The sequence below is a fragment of the Cavia porcellus genome, unplaced genomic scaffold, assembly GCF_034190915.1.
Source record: "Cavia porcellus strain 051 isolate PalLab524CR breed Dunkin Hartley unplaced genomic scaffold, mCavPor4.1 scaffold_2, whole genome shotgun sequence".
Lineage (NCBI taxonomy): Eukaryota > Metazoa > Chordata > Mammalia > Rodentia > Caviidae > Cavia > Cavia porcellus.
The window spans coordinates 48,763,890-48,776,887 of record NW_026947485.1 but is presented as its reverse complement, the minus strand read 5'-3'; positions in this window follow the sequence as shown (position 1 = coordinate 48,776,887).

The following is a 12,998-nucleotide window of genomic DNA, read 5'->3' as shown; positions in this document are numbered from 1 at the left end:
TAGACTATTCTGGCAACTTAAATGAATGATTTTTAATTGGAATATATTATTCAATTAAAATTTATTTTCCTATATTACCATCAGTTTCATAAGTATAAAAATTGCTCTATGATTTTTTTTTCTTATGGAAAATTTTTATTATAGAAAATTCAATTTCAAGTCCTGTGTCTAACAGAACCATTATAATTCTAAAATTCTCGGTTTATACTAGCCACATGTTTTTCACCTACCTGAGCTTTATATGTCTACCACTCATGTTTCCTGACAGGAGCTAAGGGGAGTCTTGCAGGAATTTTATGATCTATGTAAATTAGACAACTGAAATATTATGAATAAACATTATTCTTAGCAAAAATTCAGGGGAAAGCAAGTCTTATTAGATAATGTTATCATATATGTTAAATGAATAACTGTATACTTACTATTATATATTTATAATGTATATGCCTATATTTGTGAGCATTTGTATGTATATAAATAGATTAGAAAAATATTTTGCTAATCATTTTCATTTTCAACAAAATAATTACACATTACTGAAGTAGATCTATCCAGAATATTAAATATATTTTCATGTTAGAAGCAGCCATAAAAGAAGGATAACTCTGAAACATAGGCAAATGGATGCACCTAGAGACCACGCCTTAAACAAAATAAATGGGACACACATATGTAAATATTTGCATCGTTTCCCTGGTGCGAGACACTTAAAGTGTAAATAAGGACCAAAATGTATAATACAAAATAGGAAGAAAATTGCAAAATATGAAGAAAATGTCCAAATGAGAAGGGACTCAAGGGAGGAGGGCAAAGCAAAGAGGGGGACAGAAAAGAAGTACAAAAAGTGAAAAAGTGGAAACAAAGCTTTTGCAAATAAGAAGAGTTAGAGAGGCACAAGGGAAGGGAGAGGAATGAGAAAAATAAGAATTGGAGTATACCATGTATGAGTACATAAGTTCCATATAGTGAATGTGATCATTATGTATATCTAAATGTATACCAATAAACCTAATTAATGGTTAAAAAAAAAAAGAAAGAAAAGAAGCAGCCTAGCTATTCCCAAATCCATACTGAACTTTTCACAAGTCAGATGAGATTGATGAAAGAATGCTTCCTTAGTTTCCAGAGCTCAGAACAGGTCAGCATCACTAACTGGAATCAATGGATGGCACAGCTGTCTAATGATCTGGATCTCTTAGAGCCAATGACTTGTCACACAGGCACTCAACAGTTTTCCAGAAGATTACAGATAGCCTCCATCTATCATTAAACAAATTCGGTTTTAGGACTCTGCAATTACTATCATGGATGATTTAGAAAGCTGGTTTTTCTCCCATCTTGGTTGTCATTTGGTGCTATAAAGTATGCCCTGTGTTACATAAGGATCTGTTTCATGAGAATTTTGTGATTTTGATTCTGAAGATCTCACAGACAGATACTTCAAGATTTAGCCTTCACAAGGGAAAGTAAAAATAAGAAAAAAGTGACTTTATTTTCTAGTTTCTGTGGCAAATATTACTGATAGAATGACAGAATATGGATGGGTAAAGTTCCATTTATTTCAGCAATTATAGTTCACATTTTTTCTGAGTGTACATTTAAAGGAAGATTCTTTCACATGATGAATATGCTCATAATGCATCTATTTCAACTATATTTGAAAAGTTTTATGAAGTACATGATCACAATGTCTTCATTTACTTATGTTAAATTCCTGGAACAGTTTCTTTGTATGTGAAAAGTTTAATATTCAATAAACACAACGCACCACAGAGGTATACTTTTAATTCTATAGCACATTGAAAATAAAACTATATTAGGAGAAAAGTTTTCTAATTTCAGCCTTGCTACCGTCTTGTCACTGTGAGTTTCTTGGCATCAGGTTGATTATTTGCACACTTAAGAAATTCAAATCAAACTTGATTTCAGTTTTTATTTTATTCCATGCAGTGTTTCCCAAAGGTTTTTTGTTCTGTTTTGTTTTGTTTTGTTTTTTAGGTCAGACCCCTAATCTTGCAGAATATTTCACTTCAATACAAGGGATTCAGAAGTAAATTCTTTGGGGATTTTCTAAACTTCATTTTCTTCAATGCACCTTTACATATCGTCTATGGTATGAACTAAATTAGCCATTAGAGTCAGTTGCATTAATAGAGCAATCATGAAAACAAATACTCATACAGAAATTGTAAAACATTATACAGACCAAAGGCATTTAATATTCTGAGGTTCTTTTTAGCCTGGACAGTCGATCAAGGATTTACTGAGGAAGGAACTGTTGATGTTAGGTTCAAATGAATGTGTGATATTTAAGTAGGAAAAGAAGGATCAGCGTGGATGCCTGCACTGTTATCCATTGAATAGGTAACATGTACAAATATCCACTGATAGAACACAGAATGACACTGTAAAACAAAACAGAGCCATATGGAAGAGGCAAAGAAAGTACCCCAGCCTCTAGACATGGTAAAGAGCCAGATTCTTAAAGTCCATGGATCAATTTAAGATAGTGCTCTTACTGAAGATGAAAAGTACTCAAAAAATATTTTCAAAGAGGCACGGTATACCATACTTTTCTTTAGGAATATTTCGTGTGCAGAAAATGATTGGAACTAAATAGGATAAGGTGAAGATTATTTGACAGATTTCAAGGTCTAAGTATTTAAATGTTGGCCCTAGAAATTAATAATGAAGATAAAATGGATTTATGAGAGGTTTAGGTGATAGAATAAAGATAGAAAGAAGCAGAAAATAAGCCTTAGCTCTCTGCATTGCATAGTTGATTGGGAAAGGGAAAACTACTGAAATAGAAAGCCTGGAAAAATAGTTGCTATATTTATGACTTTAAAAAGGCACAGTTTTTCCATGTTCTTAATATCAATACTTGTAACTGGGTCTTCAGGGCCTCATGAAAGTCAAGCAAAGTATTGACTGAAGCTTTAGTATCATCTGAATCTCACCTGTGAAAGAATTTATATGGAAGCACAGTTCGCTTAGCACTTAGCAGCTATTTCCCTTCAACACCATATTGAGTGCTTTAGTTTCATGTTGGTTGGCCCTGGCAGCCAGGCTCAGTTTCTATGTGACCCTTTACAAAATGGATGCTTGTTTTCTGAAAGTCAATCAGGGAAACTCCTTTCCTAAAAGATGGTGCTACCTCCTAACACAGGTATGCATATGTGATAATGTATTTTATGTAATTTTTGTTGCACTCTATCAGTTAAAAGCCAGTCTTACCAATAGTCTGAATAAATTACAGAAGAGCATGAACATAATAAAGCAAGGATTGGAGAGCCAATTTAGTTTTACTACACTAAGTTTTGGAGCAGAATATGATGAAATCAGTCTTTATTGTATTGACATAATGTGCAAATGTCTGAAAAATCCAAGGGACAGTGATGCCGGTTATGAATTTGTGAGTATGTGCACATCTAATTCCAAAGATATGAGAGCCCATACAAAGAATATAGAATGACAAAATAAACTCGAAAGAAAACTACAGAAACTGCTACTGTTAATGGTGCAATAATGGAGTGACTCTACAAAGGACTGAAGTCCCAACAGAGTAAAGAGGGACAGGAGATCATTGTATTCTTGAAGCCAAAACAGAATTTACAAAAGAAAAAAATCAATGTTTCCTTTGCTTCCTGAGAATAATACAATATCAAAGTAGATAGAAATAATGTTTATCCATAAGAAAAGTGCTGGATATAACACATTACCACATACAAGTTAAAGTGGCAGAAAACATCTAAGGTCAACCTCATATTGAGAAAGAAAAGTGTGAGACATTAAGGCTTCAAGAAAGATCTGGACTGGGTGACACATGCCTGTATTTTCAGCACTATTGGGAGGCTGAGCCAGGCAGAAGGCAAGTTCAAGCCTATCCGGGACAACACAGAGACTTAGTGAGAAGCATCTCAAAAAATCAAACCAAATAACAAAACACAACGGAATGAAGCTCCATGTGAAGGCCTTGGATTCAGTCATCAGTGCAAACAAACCCACTTCAGAAGAGCCCAACAGTAAAGAAAATGACAGAATCATCAGGGCGAATATATTAAAGTAATCATAGTAACAAATTAAAAAAAAAAAACTATATTCCATGACTAAGTGAATTCTGTATAAAAATCCACAAAAAAGTTTGAATTTAGGAAGAGTTAGAAATTTAATAGTTTGGTTCTTTCTGATTATGTGTCTATAAATGGGAAGCAGTTAGTCATTTTCAAGGAACTGAAATAATAAGAAACGGTAAGACTAATCTTTTAGCTATCAATACTATTATCTCACATTTGTTTCAAATAAAAAAAATGAAATTGACTATGCAGGCCTAAAGCATGTAGTCTTAGCATCTATTTGGAGGATAATAATATGCATTATAGCAACTTTGGGGGATATCCTCTGTCTTGTTTTTGAAATTCAATGTATTGTTATGTTTTACTGTTTTGTTTTATTCTTGTATCCGGTAAACTAGGCAACTATTTTGAAGATAACAATATGCAATATAATAACCATTGTTAAATTCCTATCATCTTGTTTTGAACACCTATACTTCTAATATTATTCTTTGTTGTTGTTGTCATCATTTTGCTTTTATTTTATTTTTTTACTATTTAAAATTTAAAAATCTTTTGTTCTTAAAAAATGAAGTGGTAAGGAATATCATTTTGTACTTAATATATAACTAATGTCTGTAATATGATGAATAAATATTAACATATACTCGATTGGTAAGTAAAATGACATATTATTATATCAATATATTAAACGACTATGCTATAAGTGTATTCACTCATTTTTATAAATATATCCAGTTATAATTTTATTTAACTTTTCCAGAAAAATATATCTTTATCTATATCATTATGTATGCCTATAATCTTAACATGTAAATTTCCATCAAGACGATAGAAAAAAGCTAGACATATTTATAATGAAAAACTGGCAAAATCAAAAGAAAAGACAAGATATTCAGAGATCTTTCCAGTCAGTGGAAAAATATTTATACTTAGAGTAAGAGAAATGTGTATGACAGTGACCCTGAAATAGTATTTCTGACCTGCCAGGTTGCAGAAGAATAAAATAAACAAAATAAAGTTTGTATTGGCCAAATTGTGTTTACCATCCAATGTAGTTTCTATGGGTGGCAATTTCCCATTATCCATTAAAGTTGCAAATGCAATAGCTTCTTGACAATATCACTTTAGTAAAGTCATCATGTATTATGTTAGTGTAGATGCAAAGTAAATTATGTTGAAATAAAAATGTTTTGTAAACAACCTAGCATCTCAGGCTAGATGTACATTTTATATTAGTTGGCTAACATATTCTTTATAGTTTATAATACTTTCTCATTTCTTTTTTGCACTATATTGGTATAGTCATTTTATTTTTATTAAATATGTTTGTGATGTACAACAATAACATTCACTTGGGAAATAAGCACATGTAAATATAATGCATTGATCATTTTACTCCTCTTTTGTATAACCCTCTCCTCGTTCATTTTTATTTTTTAGAAAATTAAGTTTATTTATATATGTGCATAAAATGCAAAAAGCATTAAAATGTACATATAAATGTGGTAGCATGATTTTTGATACATAAATACATAAATTACTTTTTTATTTTCATACATACATTACTAATAATATTTAAATCAGATTAGAATTGTCTGCTTAAAAATCTGTCATTTCATTATGGAAAAAACTTATAAAATTTGCTCTTTTAGCTGTTTGAAACTTATAATACATTATTGATTTTATGGTCATGCTAATATTCAAGAATATTCTTTAACTTTTTCACCTTAATGTAATTTATCACTATTTGTTTAACTTTTCCTCAACTCTCCCTCCATTTACTCTGCCCAGGTATATGTGTAAATTCTATTCTACTCATAATGAAAGTGTGAAAAGATAAATTAGGTACTTTTGGCAATTAATGTGTAAGTGCAGAGGATGCATAAGAGTGTGAAGCTGGTTGAAGAATCCTTCATATTTCATAGTTGGTTGTAAAATTTGGTCTTTGTAGTACATTATTTCCTCATAATTAGATAAATAACTTGTCTTCCGAAAATAAAGGAAGATAATCAACAATATTGAAGATAACTAAAAAGTAATTTGACAACTGAAATGTGTCAAATATTTATTCTCATAATGTCTTTAATAGAGCTGTTTGTAATGTTTTCATTGAATATAATCTTGGAGAATTTCAAGATTAATGAAACACATTATATTTTCAAATAAGTATCTTAAATTTTATCTGGACTTTGATTGTTCAAATATACATTGATTTTCATGTAAATCAAGTAAATTAGTGTGCTGTGGAATGAATTTTGGGAAAGCACTGTCCTACTGACATTGAAGCCTTCAGGTATTGTATTTAGTTACTAACAATTCCATTTTAAGAGTTGCGTTGTCTAGTAGATATGCAAAGTGCATGTTTTTAACAATGTGATGAAAATACTTTCAAAAGAATAGCATACATAATTATAAGGATTGTGGAAAATAGTGTGAGGTAGAGCGATAAGGAAGTGAAATGCTACAGGAGGATGAAGTTGAAATTTCTTCAGGCCACACTAGCAATAAACTTACATTTTTAATTTGTCATGAAGGCATTTCAAGCTGTCTATCAACACAAGGAAGGTATCTGTGGCACTACAAAGCCATAATCAGCATCTGTTTTTCTTGAAGGCAATTGTATGAAGTCAGTTCAAGGCTGAGCTAAAACAGTTTTTTTTTTTGTTTTTGTTTTTGTGTTTCAGAAATAAGGGTGGCATGTATTTATATTACTTTTCTGAACAAAAACGTTATCATTCTAAATCGGTACGCTGCTCAGGAATTTAAAATAGGTATCTTCAAACAGAAGTACAATCCTGAGAGTCTGTCAATGGAATGATATTAACAAATAAAAAGTCTCAACTCTGCCTATCAAATGGAAGTAAACATACATGTATTTACATTTAAACAAATATTTCTAACCAACAGATTTCTTTCATAAAGTAACAGATTTTTTTCTTTCTCTAAAGCAATTATTAGCCATGAAAATAGCTATGAATATCTGTTACTATGAGATATCTAGCAGCTCAAAGTGAGCTCAGATTTATGGAAGTGATGTAGAATGTCACAAAAACTGATAACAGTCATGTGAATGAATTATAGAGTCATTTCTTTACAGTATATGCTACCTAAATTCTATAGCAGGATGTTTCAGATAGGGAATAACAACAAAACTATTTCAAATGTCTCTTAGTATCACTCTACTAAGAAAGTAGGATGACATATATAATGCATCGAGACGTGGTCATTTATGTATTTATTTGTGATTTCATTCAGCCACTCACTTACTGACCCATTAAGGGATTTTTAAAAATAAGTTCTTATTGTAATGTGATCCTAAACAGAGGCTAGGAATATAGTCAGTCCACATTATGTCCCTTCAAAGAACTCAGTCTGAAGGAAAGGATGGAAATATTCAAACTGTTAGAGGATCTTACTATGAGAAATATTAAGGTTCTACAGGGAAGAAGCATCTGACCACAGTCTGGTTCAGAGAAACGTTCCCACAGGGAAGCCACCAGATGTTATTCTGACTAAAGAAGTGAAGACTCATACACATGAAATTACTAATAGCCATGTGAGAGAATACAGAAAGAAAAAGAAAAGCCCAATAGAAAAACAACAACCAATAGATTGTTATTGAAAGAATAGAGGGTCAGGATGAGGAACTAGAAATTTTAAAAAATATAACAAAAATATAAATGGTGCACTTGAAGGTGTGCAGTAAAATGGTACATGCCTATAACACCTGTTACTCAGGAGGCCTAGGCTGGAGGACAAGTTTGAGCACTGCCTCAGAAACTTTGTGAGACCCTGTCTAAATAAATAAATTGATGAATAAATGAATAGATTTAAAGACTCAGGGTACAACTCAGTCAATAGAACATTTGCCTAGTATGCACAACATCCTGGATTCAAACTTTAGCACAACAAACTAAATGAATAAATAAATGAGAAATATTTGAATTTGAGGTTTCAGGAAGAATTACAAAGTTACAGAAAAATTCAAAAGAAAATAAATATAAAATGTTATAGAAATGTTCAGGAAAAACACACATAATTTTGAAGCATTTATAATCCTATCTGAATATGTATGTATTTTATTATTCTTTACAGTTAAAATACAATTAAATAGTTTAATTGCATTATATTCAATAACACTGTCAGCAAAAGTTTTGCAAATAAGTGAAATGAGAGTTCAGTTTGTGTAGCCAAGGAAAAGGTTGGATGATGAATTCAGATGTCTGCATTAGTCTCATTTTGGCAGGAATAACATAAAACAGGTCCCCTTCACAACTTTAGAAATAATCTTGCTATTATTCAATTTCATGAACACCTGTGGTTGTGTTTCTCCTTAGTGTTTCTCTTGGAGAGAACAAGGTTGGAATAAGAAATTACATGCTCTGTTATGCAAAAGGTTGCTAACACTTGAAGCAATGTTGAATCACACTAATCATCCATCAAGTGTTGCTCATTTGACTAATTTAGTAATTTAGTTGTATCTAATCCCTAACCAACATACTTACGATGTTATTTAACATAAATTTTCAATTATCTTATAGTCTTCTGAAAGTTACAAAGTCTCTCACTGCAACGTATAAAAAGGTGGAGAAATCAATCAACCAAATACCCTTATTACTCAAATTTGTAGATTCCATTTAAATACTCTAAAATACTTTTCATTTTTCCCCAAGTATTTTTGAAAGGGTTAAATCTTTATCATTAAAGCAATAATATAAGTTGCATCTATATTTTATGAATTTCTGCATTATATATCTGTCTACTTGAATTTAAAATTTGTACTAAGTATAATTGTTTTTATTTTGGATGATCTAGAAAATCAATGTGTTTTGAGAATTCTTGTTAAAAACTCAATTATCAGCTTAGAGAAAGAGGAATAAACATCTTAATGAAGCAGCTAAATAGCATTAAAGAAAAAATAGAATTTGAAAACAGAAATAGAGAATATTTCCTGAAGTTTTTTTTTTAAAACTACCTAAGCAAGTTACTATATTTGTTTTCTAAACTCAAAAAATATAAAACACTTTCAAATAATCTTCCCATATCCTGTATTTATATCCCAAAGAGCTGCATGGTCTAACTCCCCACATTTCAAGTACTTAATTTATTACATTTGAAAACGGGAAATGTGGGACACCTAAAAAACTTAGAATCAAAGGAGGATTGGGGAATATTAATAATTAATCTGATGCAGTTATTATATGTACTACAAAGAGAGAGGTGCCCCAAAGAGAAATCTCTTACTGGTGACTGCAAGTCTTTTTTGAGGGTGACTTAGTTGAGACTCCAGAGTGAGGCCTCAATGATAAATCTGTAGATAGCTGGTTTCTAACCATGGGCCCTGGTAATTGCAGAATGTTTTGTTTTTTGATCTCTGAAAGTGACATGATGAGAGCTTGAAAGAAAATATTATTCCATATACAGGCCATAGAGATGACAATTTTTTTTTTTTTTTTTTTGCCAAAAAGAAACCCTCATTGGCTTAATGTTTGAGTGATATCCACAGACATAGGAGATGGACACATTCATTTTGTTTAGGATTAAAGATGTGTTGATTCTCAATTTTTAAAATTAAATTTTCAAGCAAGTCTTAAATAATATTTCATAGAAAGGAAAACTACATATGCATGTGTATAAGATCAACATTTATTATAAATATGAATATGTACATATAAAATTGAACATTAAGCCATGATGATATGATAATTTCTAGTTCCTCATATCCTAATTTTGTTTAAAAAATATATATATATATACCTTTAAACATATTATTATTGTTCTGGCTTTGTTTCAAAGAAAATACTAAACCAGCCTATTAATGAATCTCACCTGCACTAATTAAAATTTTGGCAATATGAGACTGTTAAAATGGAAAGATTTAAAAAAAAGTTAAAATGCTAAGAAAATTTAATGGTCTGTATGTCTTAAAAAATAAATTACTACTTTTTAAAACTTTTGAACAGCACAGTATAGCAAAAGCACTCTGGACTCAGATATTTGTACAAATTGTAAGTCATTATCATTACTATTAATACTATTTTTTAAAATTTATTTTCCTTTTTCATTCTTTTTTTTTTTTTTTTTTTGTACCAGAAGTCAAACTCAGTTCGAAAGATCGCATGGAGTGAGTAGTTTTAGGAGACGAGCTTTATGAGATTTATCTTCTGCATTCTCCGTATTTCCAAGTAACATAAGAGTGTATTCAATGCTTAAGTTCTTTCATAATAATTTTTTCCTTACTCAGCAACTTAAATAATTCTATGAGGAAGTTGAGTCATCATGTTACTCAGCATTCATGTTGCTGAAAATGCAGTACTGTTCACTTGCATCTTAAAACAGGAAAGCTTTACTTTGGTTCTTGGTTTCAGAAGTTTCAACCCATAGTTGGCTGGCTCCAAGAAAGAAAAAAATATAGTGGAAGAGCATGATAAAGGAAAGTTGTATAATTCATGACTTCTAACAAGCAGAGAACACAGGAAAAGTTAGAGAGAGAGGTTCTAGTGAGCAGAAAAAGGTCCAAAGGTATACTCCCAGGATGCACTACATCCAACCTAATAGCTCACTGAGCTATGAACACATCAACAGGTTGACATATTGTTATGGCTAAATCCAATTACTTACCAGGAGACTCTTAATCCAATGAGGTAACAAGGTTAACGAGCATTGACACGGTTTCAATGGACTAATCCAGGACCACAAACAATACTAGTTGCTATCCTATGGCTTGGTAGTGTATTCGTATGGTACTGAATCCTGGGCTACCACACAGAATCTTATTTCACCGTTGTACTTTAACTTGCTAAGCTTGAAGACGTCTGCTTCTGAGCTTCATTGAAAATTTCATAATAAAATCCTGAGTGCCAGTTAACCTTTACTGTTCAATTGACTAGATTAAAGTGTCTCCTGGGGGAAGTGACCAGATTATGGAAGTACAATGTTTATTAGTAAATTAATCTACTGAAGTTCATAGCTGAATGTGGCCTTAGGAGATATAACCCAAATGGAGCTGAGACACTAGTGGGTGTCTCTACGCAGGGTTCTTCTCCAGTACTCTGCTTCTCAGTGACACTAAAGTAAACACTTTTACTCAACCATACCATTCTGCCATAATGTTCCTACCTTATAGCTAGCACCCATGCACTGAATCCTCTGAAACAATGAGCCAAAGTAAACCCTTCATCTTTTAAATTGTAGGTGGCAGGTGTTTTTCCCCAGCAATAGGAAATCTGACCAATACAGTCAGGTAACTGGAACTTTATTACACTGGGCCCTAATGTTGCTATCAAACTTTAATAAATAAGAGTTTTGTTAACATGTTTTGTGTATTATTTGGAGAAGACAATTGAAAAAAAATGTTTATATGAAGGTAAAATAATGGATGCTATCTTCTTGATGCTGTTTTATCAAAATTTTCAAAACACAGAAAAAGATAACAATCTAAGCTACAAAACATTGATACTCATTAAAGTTTACATATAAATAAGCCAATGTTATTGTCATTAGACTCTAATTATCTAAGATATAGTTCATTTTGAAAGTGACTTTCTTTGCTTTGCTTTGCTCTTTTACTTGCAGTATAAATATACAATAAAGTATGTATGTATATTTCCCAAAGAAGAACTAGGCACCTGCTGTTGGATCTTCAAATAGTAAACCTTGGCAAAAATTCACAGAATTTCAGAGTAGACTTTAAAAATATAAAATGTTACTATATTCTTTACTAAATTTCATTGATAAATATAAAATCATGTATAAAATATAATTTTATAATCAGATACGAATTCTCACTTTTGGTTAGTTTAAGTTAAACATGAACAGTTTTATTTATTGAATTTTCTATAAATATGGACATATTAGAAAAACTCAATTAGTATATTGAAGTATATGTTTGTATATGGAACTAAACTCATGTCCTGGAAATACATCTCAAGTTATAATGGGTCTAACTGTGATACTGAGATCTTGTTGAAAATGCAGATTTCAATGCAATTGGTCCCTTGTGGATCTGAGGAGAAACAGATGCTGTAGACCATGTTTTGAGCACCATGACTCTAGACATTCATTACTATGAAAGAAATTATGTGTAATTACACTGTATTTCAGATGAAATATATGTTTTGGGAGTAAAGGGTGAAAACTCCAGTCTCAGCCTTCTTTTTCATATTTATTAAATACTTTTCTGTACTTCACCCAAATATTACAAGGGAAATAATTTTTTACAATTTTTACACAGTGCTTATGAAAGTATATTGAATATAATAGCATAAATAATTTATGTTAATAATACTAGTCTTGAATTTAATCCTAATTATAGCAGTCTGATACAACACTGTAGTAGATATACATCAATTAATTTAAAATGGAGCCTATTCACCATAACTATTTTAAATGTAAGAAAATTCAATAAATGAAAGACTGTGATTAACGTGTCAAACTCTCATAGTCATAATTAAAAGCATACAGATTCAGATTTCAATCCCAACAGAGCTCACATTTTCAAATAAAACAAACCAGATCATAACAAATAATATCAAGACTATAACCTTTAAAGGGGAGATGTAACTAAAGGTTGTCAAAAGTGATTGTATTTGCCCTCACACTGAACATATTTGTTTGCTCCAGAAAAAACATCTTCAGGAAAAGTTTCTGGAGGCACTTTATACAGTAGGGAGTATTTCATCTTTTATTTTTTTGAAACTGAGTCTCACTATGCAGTTTAGGTTGGGTTGAAGTCACTCTGTAGCCAGGTTGGACTCAAAGTCACAGAGATCTTCCTGCCTCAGTTTCCTGAATACTTGCATTATAGGCATGTGGCGCCTCCCCTAGTATGCAAATACTTAAATCACTAAACACTTTCATTTCATTTTTAGAGACTGCATCTATGTACATGATATTCCTTAGGGTTCCAACAAATTTTAA